The sequence below is a fragment of the Notolabrus celidotus genome, chromosome 18, assembly GCF_009762535.1.
Source record: "Notolabrus celidotus isolate fNotCel1 chromosome 18, fNotCel1.pri, whole genome shotgun sequence".
Classification (NCBI taxonomy): domain Eukaryota; kingdom Metazoa; phylum Chordata; class Actinopteri; order Labriformes; family Labridae; genus Notolabrus; species Notolabrus celidotus.
Window position 1 is genome coordinate 13,163,748 of NC_048289.1, and position 24,400 is coordinate 13,188,147.

Genomic DNA, 24,400 nt, shown 5'->3' on the forward strand with positions numbered 1-24,400 from the left:
GGGTGTGAAACATACCTTAGGGGGGCGTACCTCAGGTATAAATGTATAGATCTCCCCTCCGTTGTTCGGGGTCTTTCTTCATTCTAACCACTGGGGTGTGGACTTACCTTTTCTTTGCAAAGAAAATAAAACCTTGTCTAACGGCAGAAGTCTCTATTTCATTATTCACCAGTAACAGAAAAAACGTTCACAACAAAGCCTACACAATGTACATTTTGATATATAGAACTGACTGTATCCAAAATTAAAGGCTTAATGTATAATCATATCATACACTGATTATTATTTATTTTAATGATCAATTAATTATAAATCTGATTTTATGAATAGCTGTTCCCTATTCAGTCCAGAAAAAATCCCTTAATGTTTTAAGGAATACTTCATGTTGCTGCTCCATCAACTTTTTGAATGGGAGAGAAAATTTCTTCTTCAAGTATTTTATGGATAAAGAAAATAAGAAATGTATCACAACTCCATTTCCCATTTTTCTTAAGCAACACAGTTAACGTTACAGATCTATAGAACGAACAGTAATCTTGTATTTTTCCCTTTATGTATACTGATGGACTGAACTGCTCTACAGTGTGATGAATCCTACTTTTCACACATCCCTTTTTCTGCTCCTCAGTTTAGGTACAAAACCAGAGTTTATAAACAGACAAATCTGGATGAAAAGGCTCTCTCCAAACTCAGCACAAAGGTATTATTCTCTTGTCTATTTTGCATCACTGCTGCACAGTATTAACCTCTAGTCACTGACATTTCTTTTTCCTTTCTCCTCTACCCCTTTCAGGCCAGTTTGAAGAAGTTCCTGGATTACATTCAGACTGGAGCAATAGATAAAATGACAAAAGTCCTTGATAAAGGTCTTGACGCAAATTTTCACGACCCTGACAATGGAGGTGAGTTTGCACCAGCCTTGAGATGAATTCATTGCCGTGACATGATGATATAAAGAACTTTTAGCGCAGCAAAGGCTTGGGACTGACTTTCACCAACTTTATAATTTCCATTCCTCCTGAACTCCCCTCCGCCCCTGCCTCTGTGGGTCAGAGACCCCGCTCTCTGTGGCTGCCCAGTCCGGCCTGTCGGCGGAGGGCATCAGGGCGCTGGTTCAAGGTGGCGCTCATTTGGACTTCAGAAGCAGAGACGGCCTGACAGCAGTGCACAAAGCTGTTAGGGCTCAAAATCATGCTGGGCTGATGGTAAGGACCTTGAGTCAAAGTCACATGCATGCGGTTCACAGATACACTCAAGTAGCACCAAAAGAAATTGGTGATTGTCATAAGAACTTATGTGCTGTAGCTGCAGAAGCACTTAGAATATAATTTCTTAAATTAAATGCGGTAAATGACCGGTGTAAATGCTGTAAGCACTGAGGGAATCATCAAACCAAAAGACGATTACAAGCATTTGACAGCGCTTTAAATACTTGAGGCAAACCGTGTTAGTTTTAAGAAATGCGTTTTAGAACAGAAGATTTTTCCTCTTAAGAGCCTTTCAAAGACCAAATATCAAAGCCTCTTTAACCAGTGACAACTGCTAAACATGACACACCTTTTTTTTCTGTGCCAGGGGACATTTGCATTCTTTAGTCTATCCCAGCTGCAGCTTCATCACACAGATTAAAACTATCTGGTGATATATGATCATATTTTAATCATCCAAATAGAGATGGAAATTGTTGATCACAGTAACTTGGTATCATTCTTTTGACACTACAAGACTGTACTGATCAGCAGCAGCTTCAACACTAAAATAAAGTCCAGCCACATCCTCAGTTCTCTTTAGTCTGTACTCTTTTGTTCTCCTTCATCACTTTGTGTGTTTATTGTTTAAACTGTACATACAGGCAGATGATGCAGTATACACCCACACATATGTGAAAAGTAGAGCTATTGTTCTGCCTCTTCTTGCCAGGCTCTCTTGTCCCTTGGAGCATCTCCAGATTACAAAGACCGCTGTGGCCTGACCCCGCTGTACCACACTGTACTGACAGGGGGCGACACCTCCTGCTGCGAGACCCTGCTGTACTACAGGGCAAGGCTGGGGACGAGAGACGAGAACGGCTGGGATGAGTCCCACCAGGTATCAGTGTAGAGATGAGCATTTTAGTTTCACAATGAGCGCACAAAATACAAAACAAATCTTTCTATCTCTCCATTGACTCCCACATGGTTTCATGGTTTCCTTTCATATTTTCACGTGAAGCGTCTCTGGTCCTCGTCTCTTTCCATATAATGCACTATAATTTCTCCATCTTATCTCTGTGGTTCATGCCATCCCCCTCTCTGCGCATCTTCTCACCTTCCGTCTCCTCTGCACCTTCCTCACTCATCTCTCCATTCTCTCCCCTTCCTCCCCTCCTTGTCTCTTTCCATAGCACAGGGATGAAGAAGAGTTTGGAATGGAAGAAATACATAAGGTACCCTTCATCCTACCATCTCATCATTCCCACCAGCCTTTCAGAGGCAAAAGCACTGAGTAACGTGTCATGAAAAGAAAGAAGATAAACGACAGTGAACATGTTCCCTTTAACGTGTACAAATGGGTCACCTCAAGCTGAGTCCAGATCAGAGAGAGCATCAGATATGATCTCTTTCTTACTGAAGACTCTGTGCTTTGCCTATGTTACATCTCTGTGACATTCAGTTAGATCTGCTTTTGTGCTGCAAGCCGGTTGTCATGGCATTTTATTTTGGTTGTGCTGTGCTGTGTGTTATCTTTCTTTACTTTGTACATATTTTGTGATATTTCAGTCCCTGTAGAAAAAATATGAGGAAACCTCACAGGCTGCTGAAGACTCATTTGTGTTGTTCTAATATTTTTTTCTTTGGTTTCCTCTCTTTCCCACCATGGTGCAACATAATTGGCTCTGACCTGTTTTTCTGTAAAAGTAATTATGAATCTGAAACTGGATGTAAGATATATTAGTATTATGTCCCTGTCTTTCTCTTGATATCTCTTTTGTAATATCTTTCATCTTCTCCCCTTTCCTGCCTAATTGGATTGAACAAAAACAGTCCCTCATGAAATCACTTTAACTTTTCTCCTCTTGTATTCTCTCATACTTATAATATGTCGATGTTTTTATCACACTCTTGATATTAAAAGGCGTGCCAGAACGGCTTTGCCCAGCACTTGGAGCATCTGCTGTTTTATGGGGCAGACACCTCTTCTCAAAATGCCTCAGGGAACACTGCACTTCACATTTCTGCCCTGTACAACAAGGCAAGTATGAAAACAGATCCTCTGTATGAAATATTATTACTATAATAAGTATCTGCAACTTTTCCAACCATCTGGTGTTAACCTCTCACTCCCCCTATATGGATTACCAGGAAAGCTGTGTCCGTGTTCTTCTGTACAGGGGAGCAAATAAGGAAGCAAAGAACAAGCATGGTCAGACTCCTTTTCAGGTTAGTGGTTCAAGTGTAATAACATTGACTTTATGTACAGATGAACAACATGTCACCACCTCATCGCATTATACAAAACTGAGGCCAAAATACCGCAATACGCAACAGGCACTAACATATTCCACTGGTAACAATTTTGAAGCCAGTCTGTGCGATAGGGATGAAGCTGTGGTGTTGTCGTCCTGCATTTTCTGCGAACCTAAAAACACATTTAATTTAATGATAAATGTTGTCGTAAAAATTTTTTTTTAAAAATGATGTGCATTCTGATTTTTTTTAAAATTATTATTAAAGTTTTTATTCAGTACAAATTGAAACATATTTTGCAGCTAGTCAAAGTAACAAAGGATTTTTTCAGAAAGTAAAGAGATACATAAAACAGGTACAAGACAGTTGTCTAAACATTCTTTGAAAATGAGGTGATAATAGTAGTGAGAGAAATAAATATTTTGTCAAAGAAAATTCAAAGCTTGGCAATGCCATTGTGAATAAAGGTAGTGTGCTGGGATTGGTAAACAAATAGGATCGTTGTCGTATACATCTATATACATTTATACACCTTCGCCTACAAGAAAACATTTAGAAACATACTGTATATCTGCACACATACATACCCACGTACCCATTCAGGGTAACGATAAATCAGTGAAGGAATGTAAATAAGCTTAAAGTAAATAAACTATCAAGTAAACTTGTATCCAGGCTTACAGATTTAAATCATCACATACTGAGAAAAGAAAAAAAATAAATAAAGAACCTTGAAAGAACTTGATCAGAAAAAATGATCATTGAACAGATGAATTAAAATCAGCTTTGTCATTATTGTCGCAGTACTAACTCAAATTAACAACTTGGGACCGTATTAATACCACCTATAGTGAGATATATAACAGAAAGGGAAACATGGGGGAGGACAGGGTCTAGGTCTAGCTGCTTGCATGTGTTCCTGATTGAATGAAATCTTGTATTGACAGCAATGGACTATGTACAATTTGCTTATGATTTTTAAAGTTTGACCTGTGCTCTAACTGTTAATTTGGAGTGGACAGGTTCTATGAGATATACAGCTGCCAGTCAGTCGAGGGAGCTCAGTGTTTTGGCTTCACTTTATGGGAGCTGTCATCTCTTTTCTTTTTATGTTCTTCTATCTATGGTTAATTATTTAAGGGAGAGCAAATTGATTTTTTAAGAGTAGCTTTAACCAATGGTTTTTCATAACAAAAAATAAACAGCATGAAGATAACAAAAAGTAGAGCTTTAACATCTTCTTGTGTTTTTGTGTTTGCAGCAAGCTGTACTGTCTGGTCACTTTGAACTTGGAGAAATCATCAAAAACCACAAAGATACTGACATAGGTATGCTTTTATTCCAAACTGTCTCCTTTGACGGGGCTTACAAGTGTCACAGTCACATCTTGCATGTTGTATCTGTTATATTTTAGCCCTAATGATCACCTTCTATTCTCCCTTCAATCTACCTGACTTCTCCCTCCATTTCACTCCCTCACATCAACACCCCCCCCCCCCCACACACACACACACACGCACACACACACACACACACACACACACACACACACACACACACACACACACACACACACACACACACACACACACACACACACACATCTCCCACTTGTAATCCTCACACCCATGTCCTCAGTGCCCTTTTTGGAATCACCAAAGTATGTTCCCAAGCGCAAAGAGAGCTCCTACACCCTGCCACTCCCTTCACTTCACTCTCACCCCCTCCTGCGCGCTAACAGCGATAACACCATGACCCAGTCTGACCCCTTGGCCCAGCCCAACAAGACTGCAGCCAATCCCAACCCGGTACAGGTACTGAGGGACATTAGGTGGATGTTAAACAACTGATCTTTGTGATATAAGATGTTACTTAATTTGTCTGCGACTTAAGAAAGTTACAGGATCAAATTTAATTCTATCTTTATGGGACTTGGTGTCTTCCCACAGGGCCAACGCAGAGCTTCAATAGGTATGAGAAGCTCCAGCAGCCCCAGAAGTCGAACTCGCTCCCCATCCAGAGGAAGAGGAGGCCAGAGTGACACAGAGGAGAGACACCGGCAGCCCAGAGGCAGACAGGGGTAAAGACAGGGGACAGAAGTTTAACATTGCAGATGTGTCAGGTCATTCTAGGTTTTCTACTGACAGGGATCTGCTTCAGTCAACATCAGCTGTGTGCAAGAAAATTGCGATTTGTGTCCCAGTTGCATGCTAGGTACTATTTGTAACTGTAGCAATGCCACATATTTTATGTGGTCCTGTTAGGCAATTGAGATGGATGAGCTAATCATGGCTTTAACAAGATTTAAAAGTAACGAAGGGCTACACAACAGCTCCAGCGACACTTTGAAAATATGCAAGACTTTGAGGGACTTTGCGAGCAGTTCTGTGATAAATGCGAACATCAGCGTGCCAACATGCTTACAATGACAAGTTTAAGATGCTGATGTGAACTTTGCTCAACGTCTCAGTCCAGCACTTTTATAAGCCAAAGTATCACATGGGAATGAAATTAATTTGCAGGTATCAGACAAGGTACCACACTTTTGCATGTCGATGCGCTAGGTCACTGTTTTCATTAGGTGTCTTCAAGAGGAATGGATGTGTATGCCCATGACTGTCCCAGTCCATTTAACCCATGAACAGCAAACATGCGTTCCCAAGAGCTGGGCCTGCTGAGGTGGCCAAAAGTTAATAAAACATTCCAAAAAATACACATGTTTATTATTTGATATTTAAGGTTTGGTGTTTTTATAAACAAGACGTATCCTGAAGTAGCAGCTAAAATGACACAAAACTCTGCATGATTTTCAGTACTTCCCATCAGCTCTTCACTACCACACAGATATCTTACACATTTAGAAACATTTTGCACATACCACTTGAATTCATTGTGCGCTCACTGCCAGAAAAGGAGTTCTGTAGAGTATTATTATACCACAGAATTGAGGCACTTTGTATCTGTCTAAAAGACACACAATATGCATTGCGTGCAAGACACGGTGTCAATACAAAATAGCAGCATGCATTTGTACTCTTGGTATGACTTGTTAGTGTGACTCAGCGGCTGACTGTCTCTGCTGGAGCCTGACAAGCTGTACGTTGTCTCACTTTGTCTAACTTGTTTTCCACTGTGTGCAACACTTATCTTATCTCTTCCTATCCCCACCCCCCTCTCTATCTCCGTAGTGCGACCTCAGCGGGCAGCAGCGGAGGTCAGATGAAGCGTATGTACAGTGCCGTGCCAGGGCGGGTATATGTGGCCAGTCGTGCTCACTCTGCTAGTGGAGAGAGAGAGCTCTCGCTGAGCAAAGGGGACAAAGTCAAAGGTGAGATGGAGTCAAATGGTGTAATATGAGAACATGAGAAAAATCTGTTTGCATGAACACTGGCATGAAAAATCTTCCATTGGTGTTTGAATCATTTGAAAGATATATCTGCAGATAAAATGATGTAGTGTGGGCAGTTTCAAGTTCATTCTCAGTACAAGAAAAAACATAAGCCAATGTATCCAAAATATCAACAGCAATGAAAAGGTTTTTTTTTGTAAAGGCAGGATGGTAAACAAGTGAAATGAGAAGCACATCCAGTCGTCACAAAGCAATACCTGCTTCTCCCCGTGCTCAGAGTTGAACATTTATTTTCCTTTGTGATGGTGGATATACTACCAGAATTAAATTCTATCCATCTTTCTCTGTTTATCTGTCCATCTGTCTGTCTCAGTGTTAAGTGTAGGAGAGGGGGGATACTGGGAGGGCACAGTGAAAGGTCACACTGGATGGTTTCCTTCAGACTGTGTGGAGGAGGTGGGGGGTCTCAACAACCGAACAGGTAAGACAAAACAGTGTGTGTTGTCATTTTAAATTTAAAACCTCGTTCTTAAAGGCTGTTTTCTCGTTGACCTACATTTTAGAATTGATTGTCATTTCTTGTGCCTGATAGGATTTTTTCTTTCATGCTAAATTAATTTGTTGACAGTATTTCCTTCATGAAGTGAAAAAGTCAGTAGGTCAGTTAATAAGACACAAACAATCACGTGAAGCTGCACATAGATCAGAGAAAAGGCAAGCTGAAAAATGGTTTGAAATCTCCCTCAGGCTGGAATTATCCTTTAAGTCACTGGAACACACAACACATGTCACACTCATGTTCACCAGCAGGCCCTCCTGCAGCAGACAGTTGCACATGAATAGCACTTTTCTCTGTTTTTTCACAGCTGCACTGTTCACGCAGCAAGAAAACCATATGCCATGTATCAGACAGGAAAAAACAGGGTGTTAACATATTTCATTCATTTCCGTGTTTGCGCTGAAGTCTCAACACTTCTGCAAAAAGACAGAGAAGGTGTCATGACAGAAGCTGAAGGTTTAAACTGAGCATATGTCGTGTTTTGCAGAGACGCGGAGTGAGAAAGCAAAGAGGAAGCTTTTCCGTAACGTCACTGTCGGAGCTTATGATGGCACGGATGGGCCAAGGTAAGAGAAGTTGCAGTAATCCGTATCACCTACTAACCTCTAAATCCTGCAGAAAACTAAATCTGGTGCCTTCAAGACAAATGATGAAAGGAAATTTTGAAATTGCTATAAAAGCAGGGGTGATTATCTACCCAGGGATGTGTCTAACTCGCCCCGACCTCTCTCCCAATGCATGATGGAACAGACGCCGGTCCCAGCCCTGAACAGGATACCATATTTGAAATAGATGAGACTAATAAAGCTAACATAATCCAGACCAGCCGCTGCCTCTGATATAGTTCTAGCTGTGGATTGTCATATAAGTGTGGGCAGCAACTGAGCTGTCTGCTCTCTGGTTTATTACTGTAAGGAAACACAATGAGGCCAGTAGAGGCGACTGAACTAGCACACACACACGTTTGTGTTGCACATATGTGCGTGTATGTGCTTTATTGTTTCACCTATTGTGCCTCCTTGTCCCCTTTTGTGCAGTATGTGTCTGTTTTCTGCTGATCCTGAGCGCTGCTTGTGTTCCATTGTTTTTTACTGTGAACACATTAGCGCTGAAGAGCAGCTATGTAATTTTCAGCTCTGCTCCTTTTTGGCTCCACCACATGAATGGGCTTGTCACCTTGATACCTCCATCATCATGCCCCTCTCTCCTCTCGAGTGTCTTGTTTTCACTGAGCACAATAATGTTATAATGAAAGGTTAGAGCAGGGGGGTTCTCCTCCTGCTCCATGGCATCTGTCAGGATGCAACTCAGCCTTGGGCATCTGCAACTGTGTATTAAGGAGCTATGCATGTTTGTTTGGGAGTTAGTGTGGATGTGAAAATGCCTGTGCCCGTCTTTATACATCATCCTGCTGATGAGTCATAAGGAGGCTGAGACATCAAGCGCTCGTTAGCTCCCCGGGCTAGAGAGAAGGACTTACCAGTGGCCACCCTGGGGTTTTACAGGCTCTTGCTCTCTGTAGCTGACATTACCCTTGTGCTGAGCAGCTCGGACTGTCATTCAAACAAGGCATTTACTTTAATGCATCTGCACTTGTGTTCTAAATGCAAATAGCAGCCACCAGGGTTATATTACCTGAGCTAAGTTGGTTAAATGTAATTGCAGCAGCGTGGTGAAGTGGTGCTCAATTAAGAGCAAGGTGATCCGGAGCGTGTTCCCCTCACTGCAGGGAGAATGTCAATTACTATTTCAGAGAGAGATAGAGAGAGCAGTAGTGTTTGTTGGCCTGTGTGCTGATGGCAGCTCTGCTTTAGTGGAGAGGAGGGAGCGGGAGGAAAGTTTGCAAATGTGTGTGTGAATCAGGGAATCAGCTGTTAGTGGATCTGTGATACACCAGTCAGTGGACGTGCAAATGCAGGCACTCTCCTGGTGTCGCGTTACCCATCCCCCGCATCCCCACACTGCAAATACATCTCCACATCTCCCCAATTTTCAACAAACCCTCTCCCAGTTATGTACCAGCACACTCACACACACACACACACACACCACACACTCTCTCCCTGCTGTCATAATGGCTATCTGTCTGTCTTTCCCTCACATTGTCATTCTCTTGTCTGAAGTATGCGGGGTGCAGACCAGCATGCCGTCTCTCTCTCTCTCTCTCTCTCTCTCTCTCTCTCTCTCTCTCTCTCTCTCTCTCTCTCTCTTTCTCTCTTGTGCTCGTTCCCCACCTCTCTCCCCTCTCTCTCTCTCTCTCTCTCGCTCTCTCTCTCTCTCTCTCTCTCTCTCTCTCTCTCTCTCTCTCTCTCTCTCTCTCTCTCTCGCTCTCTCTCTCTCTCGCTCTCTCGCCTCCTCCTCCACTCTCGCGACTCTCTCTCTCTCCGGCTGAGCTCTCGCTGAAGGAGGGGAGGCGGGAGGAGGGTGGAGGGAGGTGGTGGTGGTGGTGGTGGTGAGCGCGCGAGAGAGAGGAGGAGGGGGGGACATGGCAATGGGGGGATGCGGAGAGAGAGATTTCTCTCTCTCCCTCTCTTCTTCGTGGCCGTCACTGGGCCCCAGAAACAGGAGCGTGTGGTTCATTTACAGGTAGCGGCTGTTTCCTCATTCATTGGCTGGCTATGGATGTGAGGAGAGGACAATGGAGAGAGGGGAGAGGTAGATGATGCTATTGAGAGGCCGTGCCTTTTCAAAGATAGACTAATAAGCTATGTATTCTGTGCGTGCGTGTGTGTCTCCGGGTGTGCGTGTGTCTTAAATTTCTCTTTTTCCTCTGCATGTGAATAACCGTGGGACAGACGTGGCTATTGAATGGAGACTCTGCAGCATGTTTGTTTCCATGTCTCTCTCCCGTGTGTCTCTGAACGCTGTGTGCGTGTGTGTTAGTGCATGAAAGGGAGCACATATTGATGCATTTCAGTCAGACAGTGTGGGTGTATTTCATTCTCTTTGACTCATGATGTCTTTAAGCAGATATTTCTCATTCACCAGCACTTCCCATTTATATCTGCTCCTTTAAATATGCTACTGTCACATCCTATTTCTTTTTGTGTCTCCTGTTGTATCATCAAAAATGTGACGTCTTTTGACTGTAACAGAAGGATGAAAGTGAATAAGTCAATTGACAGCCACAGTGCGGCTTATGAGCTCCTCTCATCTAATAGGAGATACCGGTCATTTCTGTGCATGTCAGTGTGTGTGCATGCATTTGTGTCTATGTGTGTGTGTGCATGCAACTCTATACACTGACAAAATGATATGTGGTTCTCACATCTGAGTGTATACGTCACAGTGCTTGATGCTGTGGGAGTATCTCTCCTGTACATGTATTAATGAATGTAGTCTGCTCATCTACCCTCCACATCTCCATCCACACTGTGTGCCACTAACATCCGTCATGTGCTTCACTTGTAGTGTGTGGGTATTGTCCCCACATAGGCAGCCTATCTGCATGTACACTCAGCACATGAATGGTTAAAAAGCTGCTTTTTTTTTTCCTCAGTAATTGTGGATGGAAGAGAGGATGACTCAGGAGGGAACATAATAACTCTGGTCTCTAGTAGGCTTCCAGCTTTAATGCAGCCAGTTCAAAGAGATTGTGTCCTACCAGCCAACAGGGATTAAGCAGGGATGTTTGTGCTTTTTATGGCTCTAATTGGCCAGGCAGTAGTGGTCACATATGATGGCAGACAGGTGGAATAGCTTTAAGTATGTAAAGGAAATCAGGAGTGTTACCTCAATCAGCAACACAACTTAGATCCACCTGAAGTGGTTGACCAGCACGGGCCATGTTTGCCCCTGTAAGAGAGCCCTAAGGATCGAGCCACCCACTCTGTGTTGCTTTGATCCTGAGAGAAGGAAAGCATGATGGAAGACAGGGTGAGAGAAAAAGGAATGAGGTGTGAGGAGCAGATGGCTGGAAGGCGGCTGTGCGTTGGCGAAACAGTAACATTGATGGAGAACTCACAAGGGAACGGACCTCAGTAGGGGAAACTAGCGATCGTCTGTTCGGTGCTAAAGTTACAGCTTGGTGTCGAAAGTCTGGATCTCCAGGCCTGCGGGCCATCGCTCATGACTCTGCTGCACCTCTGTGGCTCCATGGCCAAACTTCATTACATGCTCTGCCGGATTAAATACACAAAACCTTTCTTGGTCTCTGTTGAAAGAGAGTGTGGGATATAATATTATACCGTTATTATTTTAGTACTCGAATACACATGGGGGCTTCAGAAGTGGCGGAGGCAGAATGAAGTCGCCTCTGCCAGACATTGGGAAATGTAAGTGGGCCTCATGCAGTCTAAAAGTAAATCCAAGTGTTGCCATTTTAAAGAGTGAATTGATGTTTTCGAAGTGGATTCATCGCAATAATACTCTTAAAAAAACATCTTCTAGACATTTTGCAACAAAGCTAAAGAAACCGTTTAAAGTTTAGGTTATAGTCTGTAAAGTTTAGATTTAGTGCTGTGTTTTAGGCTCAACTGACTTTAGAAAATAAAAGGACAAATCTGTATGCATCCTGAGAACAAGCAGTGTCTGAAATGATAAACACTGGGACCAAAAATCCCATGAACATGCACTGCCTCTCGTGACATTTTAAAAATCTGACTAAACTTCCTTTTTTAAAGAGGAGAGAGCCAAACAAACAGTATTCCCAGTTGAAATGATATCCTTGAGTAAACCCAGAGCATTCTTACTGCTTAGTTTTGGCAGTCAAACCAATGATTTACATATAGACTAGTCTTAGAGTAGGCCTTCCATCCAGTGCTCAGCTCTTCTAGGAAATCAAACACTTTGATTTGTCAAGTGTCAGTTTGACTCACGTTTTTGAGGAACCAGCTCAGGCACAAGCCGTCTAGGAAAGACATATCTGGAATCCCTCTTTGGCTCTGCTCAAGCTGCAAGATCTCCAACAGAACCAGTGTGAATTGACATTGTTAGAAAGTCAGGTCCAGAAATTAGTCATGAGACGTGGCTGAGTGTGGAGTTCATTCAACTAGTCCTATATTAGAGAAAAGGTTGTAAAGCAGCTTGGCCAAAAGTCACAGACATGGTAATGGAATAATGAAGAAGCTTGCTGAGCCAGCTGTTACACTACTCCAGCAGTCACATAATAAGATTGCATCACCAATGTCTGTGATCCACAGGCTTTGAGCAAGAGGAGCTGTTTGTGGAGGCAGATTAAAGGCCTGTCTGACTGCCTCTTGTACATAATTTGAAGTGTCATGTATGACCGGTAGTGATACACGGGAGTCTGTAAAGCAGTATCCTCAGTAGCTGCCAGAGGTGCTGATAGCTAATGCAGTGGTTTAGGTGCATTTGGAAGTTTCCATTATCAGTGAAGTGTGTGTGCACATTTCTCTAATGTGCTTCCCCCCTCCCGGCCCACTGCTTGTCAGCTCTATGTGGATTAGTCCATAGTAAAGGATGTCATCTCATATCATACACTCCTCCTCCCATTGTGACACTAACTGTACCCCTGCCATCAGCCCTTTTGTGCACAAGCGCTTGTTGTATGACACTCAAGCCAACCTTTCCTTTGCTGCAGTGTGATTTCATAATGTGATGCAGTGTGGCTGTTTTCCTCATTCATAAAAATGCTTTATTTGCATGACAATAAGACTTCGGTATGTCTATAGAAGTCACAAAGCTCTCCTCCTCTCCAATTTCTGTTTTTTCTCTCCCCGTGTCCATCCCATCCCCTCTGCTCCCTCTTTAAGTGACTACATCATTAAGGAGAAGACAGTGCTCCTACAGAAGAAAGACAATGAGGGATTTGGCTTTGTGCTTAGAGGAGCCAAAGGTAAATGAAAAAATTCAACTCGTATCATTCTGTCTCTACACTTTCCTCAGTTTCATATACTCTTTTTCTTTTTTTCTCCACTCTCTATCTGACCTTCTTCTCAAACCCACTTTTCTGTTTATCCATGTCAACTCATGCTCATTTTTGCCTTTTACTCTGCAGCCCAGACTCCCATAGAGGAGTTCACTCCGACACCAGCGTTCCCTGCGCTGCAGTACCTGGAGTCTGTCGATGAGGGGGGCGTGGCCTGGAGGGCGGGCCTAAGGATGGGGGACTTCCTCATAGAGGTAAGGACAAGATATGGACGGAAAAATTTACGATGAAATTATTTTTGTACACGCTCAGTTGACACATTCGTTGCATTTGTATATTTCTCATTATCTGGCAGAATAGCTGTTTTTGAGTTACAACAATTGATAACATCAAAATAATAACTCAACAGTGAAACAGCCACTACGCATTTTCCCACTGTCAGAGTTTTGATGGATCCTGCACTAAGTCCAAAAAGCAACAGGAAGCTCACTATGATGTTTAGCGTGAGGAATTCAAATGGTACTATTAAAACACTTTTTGCGTTTTGCGCCCACAAATGTGACAAGTAGAGGAAAGTGTCTCTGACAGTTTTATAACTCAGTCTGGGAAATGTAGGAATTTAGAGGACATAAAACAGTCAGGCCAAAAAGAAGTGAGTCGGCCAAAAGAAACTCTACATGTCATTACACATAACATTCTTCCTCTTGGCCCTCGTCTATATCATCCATGTGTGATGTTTATCCTGCTTTTAAGAGGCAGAGAATTTCCAAAGCAGTGACCACAGTGAATATTACATAATCCCCAACCACCCTCAGTTAACAGGTCTTTCTTATTTGTGTTATCCTTCACTGAATGCATATGCATGTTGTGTAATTTTACAGGCTGTAGAGCTCTCTATTTTTTATATATTTTATACACACAGTGCATTACTGTCAGACTTAGTGAGGGATTGTGGTACTTAAAGCTGCTGCTCTTCATCAACAAAATATCAGCAGCACAGGCAGCGACTTTTAGGCTATTTTGTGCTCTTAAAAGCTCAAATCGGTGATTGTCAAGCCTCCATTAAAGCTGACACATTCTTCTAATTAGTATTCAACCTAATATGACTCACTTATGTGGCTGCCCAAGCCTTTGTGATTGTGATGAACTGTAGTGGCTGTACGAATTGCTGGTGTACCTATTTAAAACACTGCAAATATGAACATTAGGAGCAAAATCTTACAGAACTGTAACAGAAAAAGTCAAAAATAGAACAGCTGTATGAATGGAGTAGTATCTGAATTTTGGTGTTTCAGTTTTTTATGTATGTGTCTTTTATTTAAGCTCTTAATGAAACAGCTTATTCTTACTTAAGTCCCTCTTTGTCTTTGCATTCATCAGGTTAATGGCCAGAATGTGGTGAAGGTTGGCCACAGGCAGGTCGTCAACATGATCCGACAAGGCGGCAACAGTCTCATGGTAAAAGTTGTCATGGTTGCTCGAAACCCTGAACTGGAGGACACAGTTCGGAAGAGAGGTGAGAGCCAAATGTTCCCTGTAAGTCATCACCATCTTATGTTTATGATGTAACAATTAAACTGATTGCATGTTTACATTCCCCTAAAAGCCTGTTGCAATGTGGTCGTCATTGGTGACTGCATGTTTATATGAGAATACTAAACATTAAGTCTGCATTTGGCCTGCTTCCATTGGCAGCCCCGCAGCAGACTAAAAGACTGACTCCTCCTGCCATCGCCCTGCGATCCAAGTCGATGACATCAGAGCTGGAAGACATGGGTAAGATGATAGAGGGGGACAAAGGGCTGGATGCAAAGTCGAAAGAGGAGGGAGGTCTGGAAAGAATAAGTCAAAGTAAACTAGGACTGTGTCCTTTTTTATGTGGGGACACATTTAGAAAAGCTTTTTAGGTTGGTTTGCAGCTTCTCTGCAGGATTACAGTGGAGCTCTGGCCCTATTAGGGAAACACTACATTAATTATTAAACAAGTTGATGTAGAGAGAGCCAAGAAATGATACAGTGTAGGTGTGATTACATTGCTTTTTTCTTCAAATGAGTATGATAGAAACGCTTTATTACTCACTTGATATTACCTTTCTAGAAGAAATGCAGTTTAAACAGCTTATTGATGTAAACGCAATTACAAGATTCAATATGATACTTCTCTGATCCCATTAATCAGTCACAATTTACCCTTATTTCTTTTTCTCCTGAACCAAATGTGCTGCACACAGTGGACAAAGGTGGGACACTGGTGGATTCGTGTGCTCTCATTATCATTAATATCTCCATCCCTATCATCACATCAGTATTCACACCATCACATGTTTCTCGAGTATGTATTTCACCCTTTCATCTGCTAAATTCACACGACCACGCATTACTTCTTGTCACACCTAATTTTCTGTTTCCCCGTTTATCTACGCTACAGCTGCATCTCCTTGGAAAAAGAAAGCAGGTGAGTGTGAGCCTTTATCTTTACCCCGATCAGCCCCTGAGCTCTAATTAAAAGTCGGCCTGTTTGATCCTCTTTTTTTTTCCTTCTCCTCCCTCTTCAGAATACGAGTCCTCTCAGGGTCCTGATAAGAAGAGGACGGTCTATCAGATGGCCCTAAGTAAGAAATCACTCTTGCAGCTCTTGTCAGACTGTAAGAGGGTGTTTTTTAAACCTTGAGGGGACAGGAGTGGGCTCACTGAAATCCTCTTTTCATGTTTTCGCCTTATTTTCAAGCTCCTGCTCACTACCTCTCTATGTTTCTTTTTCAACTTGTCCCCCTTCTGTCTTTGTTTCAGACAAACTGGATGAGATCTTGGCTGCTGCCCAGCACACTATCACATCAGACAACCAGGGCCAGAGAGGTCACGGAGGCAAGAGGGACCGGAGCAAGAGTATTGTTCCCAACATCTCCACTGAGGTACTGCTGGGATTTGGAAGGAGATGGTCCCAGTTTGTTGTTATCGTATCTTTTGGTCCTGCTGTAATTTTTAAACTCTATTTCCTCCTCCTGAAAAACATTCACAAATACTGAGCAGTTATGGATCCCTCTCTAGCAGAGGTTTTTTTTAAGTGCTTTAGGATGTAGCACATATTTAGTCATGGAAGTGACTAATGCAAGTGTTCCTATCTAGAAAGCAGCGAGGTCTTAAGCTTTTTTTTTTTTTTTAGCTGTATGTGTTCTCCTGCTCACACGGCACTTTACAGAAAATGATTGACAATGGACCACCCACACCAAAACATTTGTTAGGAGTGAGTCAGGTTGAATCCATTCATCTATGCTCTCCTGCCTGATACACTTATACTTGGACTGACTGCTTATTCTTTCTTGCTTTATGCTGTGTATCATTTCAACACCAGCTTAACAGGCACTTCATTTTGATTGGATTATATCAGAGGAAATGTGTGATCTCCTTCCTTTACTCCCTCTTTACCTTCACATGTCTTTTGCTTTCATTTAAAAATCTGTTTTGACACATGAAGCAACCCTACGAGCAGCAGGCTACAGTTAGCCTAGTGCAACATGGACCAGGTTTTGGCTACAACCAAGCTCACTTTCAACCAGGCCACAGTCAGCATGCAGTCATGATGCGACAGAAATCTATCGGTAAGGTGGGGCTTTAAGCGTAAAATTCTGCCCACTATGAGTATATCTTTTTAATAGCCTATGTCTGTTTTTCTCAGGTGTAACAGAAGAGGAGAGGCAGTACCTCCACCCGCCTGCTATGAAGCTGGCTCGCAGCCTCTCAGTGCCAGGGCCGGAGGAAATCCCCCCACCTCCTAACACATCTGCCCCAGAACCACCTTTATCTGCAGGTCCTCATCCTGGAAGAGGGCCAGCTATGCCGATTCCACCTGTATCTCAAGCCCACTACCAGATCCACTCACAGCCAGGTCAAGCAGGCTGGGACAGGGGAGGACCAGGTGGTGTAAACCAGCAGGTCATGGTCCCCACCCCTCGAAGACAATCAGATGGACTGGTTGCCAGAGATCAGGAGGCCCCTAGGAGAGGTGGTGGCAAGATGGGAGGTTTGCGTAGAGGCTACAGCAGCGCTACACCTCCAACAAGTGCCAAGCCTAAGACCCAACAAGCGCCGCAACATCACCCACATGTACCTAACCGGGAGCAGGGTGGTGGAGTCGGTAGGGGGGCAGGCAGGAGAGGCGGTCGAGGAGCTCTGATGAAACAATCAAAAGTTGAAGATGGGTTGAGACAACACAGAGGAAAAGGAGGCGCTGTCAAAGAGAAAAGCTCCATCCCTATTCCTACAATCATCGTCAAAGCACCCTCCACCAGCAGCAGCGGGCGGAGCAGCCAGGGCAGCAGTATGGATGCTGAAATCCCTCAGGATGTCGAAGACCACACCTCAGCAGACGCCACAACAGACAGCCCGAACACAAGTTTACCTTCGCCTCTCACCCCCTTGCCACCTCAGCCGCCAACATCCACTACTTTACCTTCATCAGCTGTCACTCCATCCGTTTCCTCACAGCAAAACTTGGACAACTTGGATTACTCTTCGACATTTGGTTCAGCCTTTGGAGGAGGGGGAGGGGGAGGAGGGGCACGCAGGGAAAGGGAACGTTTCCGAGACATGAGGAGAAAGAGTGCTTCTTTCTATCTCTCATCTGAAGAGGACATCCAAGGAGAGGCAGGAGGAGGAGTAGGGGAGGTTGGTGTAGCATTAGGAGCAAGAACTCAGTTTATACAGGGATCACAAATAGAGGTACCCACCCCACGGTTACGGCCTTCCAAGTCGATAGATGAGGGCATGTTTTCTGGAGACAACTATGTGAACTATTCCAGTAGCATGCCACCAGCCTTTGGACTGCCTGAGTATTCCTCCCCAGTCCTCGGTCAGGATGGCCAGCCAAAGTCAGCTCCCTCAATGTATGGCCATCAGCCCACCACCACCTTCATCCACCCACTTACAGGAAAAGTTCTGGACCCTTCGTCCCCGCTCGGCCTGGCTCTAGCTGCTAGAGAAAGAGCCCTTAAAGACGACCGCAGGACTCGCAGAGAGGAGAGACACTTTGGTCGGCAGCTGTCCACAGTCGGATCTTTCCCGACTCCTGTTCAGACCCCGACTCCCTCTCTCTTTGCAACCCCAACACAATCAGCCTACACCTCCCCAGTTTCTCTCCATCTAAGCTCCCCCACTGCTACGACCTCCCCTGCATCTCTGAGCCGACCACAGTCACCAAGGATATTACGCCTTGGAGGAGGAGGAGGAGGAGGAGGAGGAGGAGCAGGAGGAGGAGGAGGAGGAGGAGGGGAGAGGGTGGAGAGAGAAAAGGAGGGAGGATCAAGGGAGGGTCTGAGAGTTCGCTTCTCAGAGGACAAAACCAATCATTATTCAACGCAGTATTACCCTCAGAGCCCTAGAGAGAGAGAACAAGAGAAGGAGGTGTATGACAGCAGACCTGCTCCATCCATACAGCCTCCTCCACCACCGGCTCAACCTGCACCTCGCAGACCTTCTTTTCTGCAGATGGACACCGCTCCGAACACCATCTACATCCCTCAGTACACTGTTCCTTCAGCCCCTGCACAGACACATGATGCTATGGAAGATGCTAGAGCAGCAGCAGCAGGTGGAGGTCTTGGACTGATGGTTCTGCCACCCCCTGCTCCCTCGATAGATGTAGACGATGAATTTGTATTTGCAGATCCCTTGCCCCCTCCGTTACAGTTTGCAAACGGTAAGAACGAGAGACTCCAGCAGCATCAACAAAGGCATCAACACTCGGCTGCTGCTCCACCTCTTCCTCCACCTCTTCCATCTTCCAAGCCTTCAAACCCCCCTCAAACGTCCTCACAGGGCGGTGACTCTGCTGCTTCAAGCCTTACATCTTACGACAGCGAGGTGGCTAACCTTACACAATCAGCTCTTTCTCCGTCATATCCGTCCCCACAGGTTTTCCCTCCGTCCTCCACTACCAACAACCCCCCCTCCTCTGCAGCTTTACCTGCCTCATCGCTGCACAGACCCCAGCCCATGTCACATTCACACCCTTACTTCAGTAGCTCTAATGACTCCTCAGTAGGTGGTCAAACTCCGGGACATGACCGAGGCACAGCTGCCCTCACTGCGACCATGACGTATGCTACTACAACCATGACAGCCGCAGCGACCGCCTCCACCACCACAACATCGCCGTCATCCTCTGACTACAGCGTGAGCATGGCCGGGCCCAGAGCTGGTCTCAGCTCAGGGGGCAAAGCGGCAGACCAAACTCATCACTCTTCGATTACACCTACAAGCGGAGACTGGCAGGATGCAGTGGTGGATTCTGGGATTGAGGAGCTGGACAGTCACAGCAGCAGTGACCACCATCTAGAAATGCTGGGACTGAGCGGTATGAGGGGAGAGAGAGGTGGAGGAGGTGGAGTAGAGGGGGAGAACTTAGGTGGGCAAACATTTGAGGTGCACAGCGCCAAAATGGCTAACCCTGTGTTTCCAAAGATGACTCACTACAAGGAGGGGGGAACACGGGTGCTGCCTGTAGCGCTGCGAAGGCAGAACAGCACCAACCCCGCTCCTTTGCAGTTGCACAGACAAAGCAACCCAGAAGACGCAAGGTTAGACGGAGCTTACGTGGACGAAAGGAGGCGCAAGCAAAGTCGATCCAAAATGGAGGATGGCTTCAGCTCGGCTCTCGCCGCTTGCTTAGATAGGCCCATGGATTCTCATCATGGTTGGGGGGAAGTTGGAGAGCATGACATGGGTGGAGGCGGAGTCCACAGAGAGGCTATGTTGTTGGAGGGCCGCAGACTTCACTCCCCACTCTCAGGTGTGAAGGCGAGCATCATCAATGAGCTGAGCTCCAAGTTGCAGCAGATGAGTGGCATGAAGAGCATGGATGACTGGGGCCACACTCAAAAGTCTCCCACCATACACAGGTTTGCTTGTTTTCATCACCTTGTGTGTAATCTCTATTTACATGTCATATAACAAAGTGTAGAATATAGTACGGGATGTGGTCTAGATGCTGTTTGTAGTAAGTCTGTAGTACTCACCAGTCAGGGTCCATATAGGGAGCAAAAGCTCCCCATAAGCCATCAGCTGGAATCTGACCATTATTTATCTCCATAAAAAGATATCTTTATGCAAGTGTGGCTTACAATCGGTGTCTAGATCCAAAAATTTCAAATTGAGCAAAAGATGCTGTGCTGCGAAATCCAATCAGCGATTCAATTTCCTGACTTCCTGGAATGCATCAGAATGACTGATCCATACTCCATGCATTTTTACTCTTTTCATATCTGCATTGGTATTTTTTATATTTTTGGGTTCATACAGCTGAATGAAGATTGTAAAGTATCCTTATATCTTACTATTTACAATAAAACTAAGACTTACCAGAAACAGAAAAACAGGTGCTACTCCAGGCCAGGGAGGTATAGAACCAGAGAATAACACAGTGTACTTAAAGATATCAGGAGGTGAGAATTTAGCCTCACCTTTGATCTGAACACACAGTTCCTCCTTGCTAATGACTATGATGATTGTAATGACTTGGGGCGGCTGTGGCTTAGTGGGTAGAGTCGGTCATCTATCAATCGGAAGGTTGGCGGTTCGATCTCAGCTCCAGCAGTCACATGCCGAAGTGTCCTTGAGCAAGACACTGAACCCCCGAATTGCTCCCTCTGTTGTTCAGAGGTGTGTGAATGTGTACGAATGAGATTAGCTAACCCTGATGGTCCCTTACTGTAGCAGCCTCATCAGTGAGTGAATGGGTATGAATGGGTGAATGTGATGAGTAGTGTAAAAGCGCTTTGAGTGGTCAGAAAGACTAGAAAAGCGCATATAAGTACAAGTCCATTTACCATTTACCATTTAAACAATGCAGTGCATAGAAATGGAACTATTTGTTGATTGGTTCGAAATTGCTAAGTGCATGATTTCATATCAGAGGTCAGCATTTCTGATCATTTAACTCAAGATGTTGTTTTATTTTGGTTAACATGTTCTTGTGTCTTGTCTCTCAGGTATTCTGCAGACTTCACAGATGCCTTTCAAAGCCCACCCTCTGGCCGCTCCACCTCGCCGCTACCAACCTCTTCCCCGCAGCATCGACAGATCCTTACACCAAATCTGTCTGCCACGCCTTCTGTCTCCCCTTCCCCTCACGTCCCAGCTCAGCGTAACTGGACCCGCTCCCCGTCTCCACAGATGCCTTCCTCCCCGGTTCACTCACATCCTCCTCATTCCCCAACCTATTGCCCATACCAACATCACCCGCAGCATCGTAAGATGCGCAGGCAGACCTTGATTTCCAGGGAAGCCCTACAAAGGAGATGCGGTCTTCAGTCTCCCGCCGTCGTGCACCCAGCCCTCTAATTTATAACACTGAACAGCAGTGTCCCGCCCCTCCCAGGCCTTCCTCTCTCCCTATCCTTCCCAGTACACCTGTCTACAACAACCCCTTTGAATTCCCAGGACCTCTAACTCCTCCTTCACCCGGCCTCCCTCTTGGAGACCCCTACTCAACTTCAACTCCTCCACTGTTCTCCCCATCTGGCATACAAAGTCCAAACGCTCTACTTGTCTCCCGCTCTCTCTCCCCTACTCATTTTCTCTCTGGAGCCTCCTCCCCCATGCACCTGCCCCCCAGCCCATCTTGCCTCAATTATCCCCATCTAACCCCTCCTCCCCCAGCCAAACCCTTTGCTGTCAAGCCTTTACCCTACTGGACCAAGTACGACGTGGCTGACTGGCTTGCTTACCTGAACCTGAGCGAACACAGGGAGCGTTTTATAGACAATGAGATTGACGGATCACATCTGCCTTCACTCACAAAGGATGACTTCTTGGATCTGGGTGTGACACGCGTGGGACATCGAATGAACATCGAGAGGGCGCTGAAGAAACTCACGGACAGGTGAGGGAGGACTGATAGACTCTGGAACACGTAGAAGCAGCAGGTCAAAGTTCAAAAGGAAGCATCAGATGGTGAAGGAAAGTCAAAGTGTCTCATACCTTCAATACAAGTTAGCTTCGCCATCCTTTTTTTGTTCTTTAGACGAATATATTTCTGGACAAGTTACCCCATCCTATCTCCATCTCCTTCACTTTATTAACCTTTTTAACACCAGTATTAAGTTCAATCCATCTTAATTTCATTTCAGCCCATTCTTATTCTTTTATTTGCCCTCCCTCTCTCCCCAGGCGGCTCTCCTCTCCTTTGCATGTCTCTACTTCTCCCCGAGACACAGACTGAGGGAGAAGGGGTGAGTCAAAGAAAGGGAGTGACACAGATGGATAAAGACGGACAATAACAGAAGATGTGCAGAAGAGAAGAACAGTAGACATCAGCAGGCTGTGTTTAAATGACTTAATACTTGATGTTTGGGGGGAGTGTTTTCTTGTAAATCTAATTTACGTGTAGAGAATTCATTTGTTGAATTTGTGGAATGAGAAATTAGAAACCATTCAAAAAATGATGCTGATCAGAGGAAATACTGAAGATATACTTTGACACTTTTGAGGGACAGGCATTTAATTAAGACACCGTTTTGTGCTGTAGAAGACAAACACATACAGTATGAACACACTCTCAAACTCTCCCGCACACTGACAGATGGGTTCTCACACCATCTGCTGACAGGCAGCACTGAGAAAAGTTCACAGAAAAGTTGCTGCTTAAAGGGTAGACCCTGAATAATATGTTGCTGGTTGTATCTGAGCCAGACGTAAGAGTCACATCCTCACATCACTTTTGTAGCTTTAAAGAGATCAGAGCATCAAACAGCGGTTAGTACCAGAGCCAAAGTCTGAATAGAAGAGAGAGAAACAAGAGAAGGGTAGAAAATATTAATTATTTTGATATATTTGCCATATTCCCCCTGACAGACGCTTTGTATGTTTGTTCTTTGCGAGCACTTAATATATCTTATGTGTTAAACAGATTCACAAACAGTAGAGCCATTTGTTTTGTACTGAGTGCTTATCGCAATCATTAATTTTAAACTGGTCAGGGTATTATAACTGTTGAATTCAAGCTGTGCATAATGAGGTCATACAAGTATTGAAAAAATATTACTGTGTAGTTACCTTTTATTATTTTTCTGATAACTGGATTGAAAGAAGAGGATCTGAAAAGAGTTTGCGTGTCATTTCAACAGCAAATCATCTTTCCTCAGGCTTTATTTGTGTTTATGGCCATAGCACAGGTGAAAGGATGGATATCCGTCCTCTTTGATGCCATAATGTTGACCGCTCTCTCTCACATAGCAGGTGCAGTGATCAAAAAAAGGGCTTTTTTACTGCTTCTGTCTGCCTGACCTCCTCAGCCTTCAGCCTCTGTGAGTCTGCGTGTCTGATTTTGTGCGCGAGTGTTTGTCAGCCTGCGTCTGTGGCCAAATGCTTTCCCTGACCTACACCGTTCTCTTTATGATGCCTTTTCCAAAACATATTTACAATGGTCAGAAAACATTATTTTCTTCTCACTAGCTGACAATCCCAGTGTTACCTTGTTTCACGTATGAACCCCTGAAAAGAAGAATCACTTTACAGTATATTTGTTTCAGATGATTAAAAGTCAATTCTGTATATGTTAAATGGAGGTGAATATGAACGCCCTGGATTTTTTAAACACACCATTCCCTGCAGTGAACTCAACTGTGAGGCAAACACATCATTTATAGATCTATATGTAATGATGATTTCAAAAATGATGAAAAAATATATAGTATAATATAGATAATTATATTAAGTATGTAAACATTTTTAAGAATCTCTGTCTTCCAAATAGTGTGGACAAATTATTTGAAGCTTTGTTTTGTTTATTGTTCTTCTTTTGTTTGTTTGTTTTTATTTTCTGTAAATGCTTTCTATACTGCTGGCTGTGTGGTGACCCCAGTGAAGTTGACACACATTAGTTCATGTGTACTCTCTCTTTTTGAGTTTAGAATTATGACTGTATTGTCATGCTGAGTTGCCTCAATGCTGTTGAACTATTCTGAGGAGTGAAAGGACTGAGCAGTAGTGTAGAAAGCATTACATACTATGATTTAAAGAGTATTTTTAGGTCTAGTGAAATGCATAATGAATATGACAACATACAGTATGAGCATAAGTATGCAGAGATAAAAGGTATATATATAAATATATACATATATATATAAAGTTTTGCTTTTAAATAAAATACAGTATATACTGATAAACTATATGATAGAGGTACATCTAAGGTGTTGAAATAAATGCTAAAATAAACCTGG

General features: G+C 44.0%; 1 pseudogene; it reads left to right on the plus strand.

Annotated features, from left to right (window-relative positions):
* LOC117830240 overlaps positions 1-24,400 on the plus strand; it is a 49,145-nt pseudogene extending 24,745 nt beyond the window's left edge.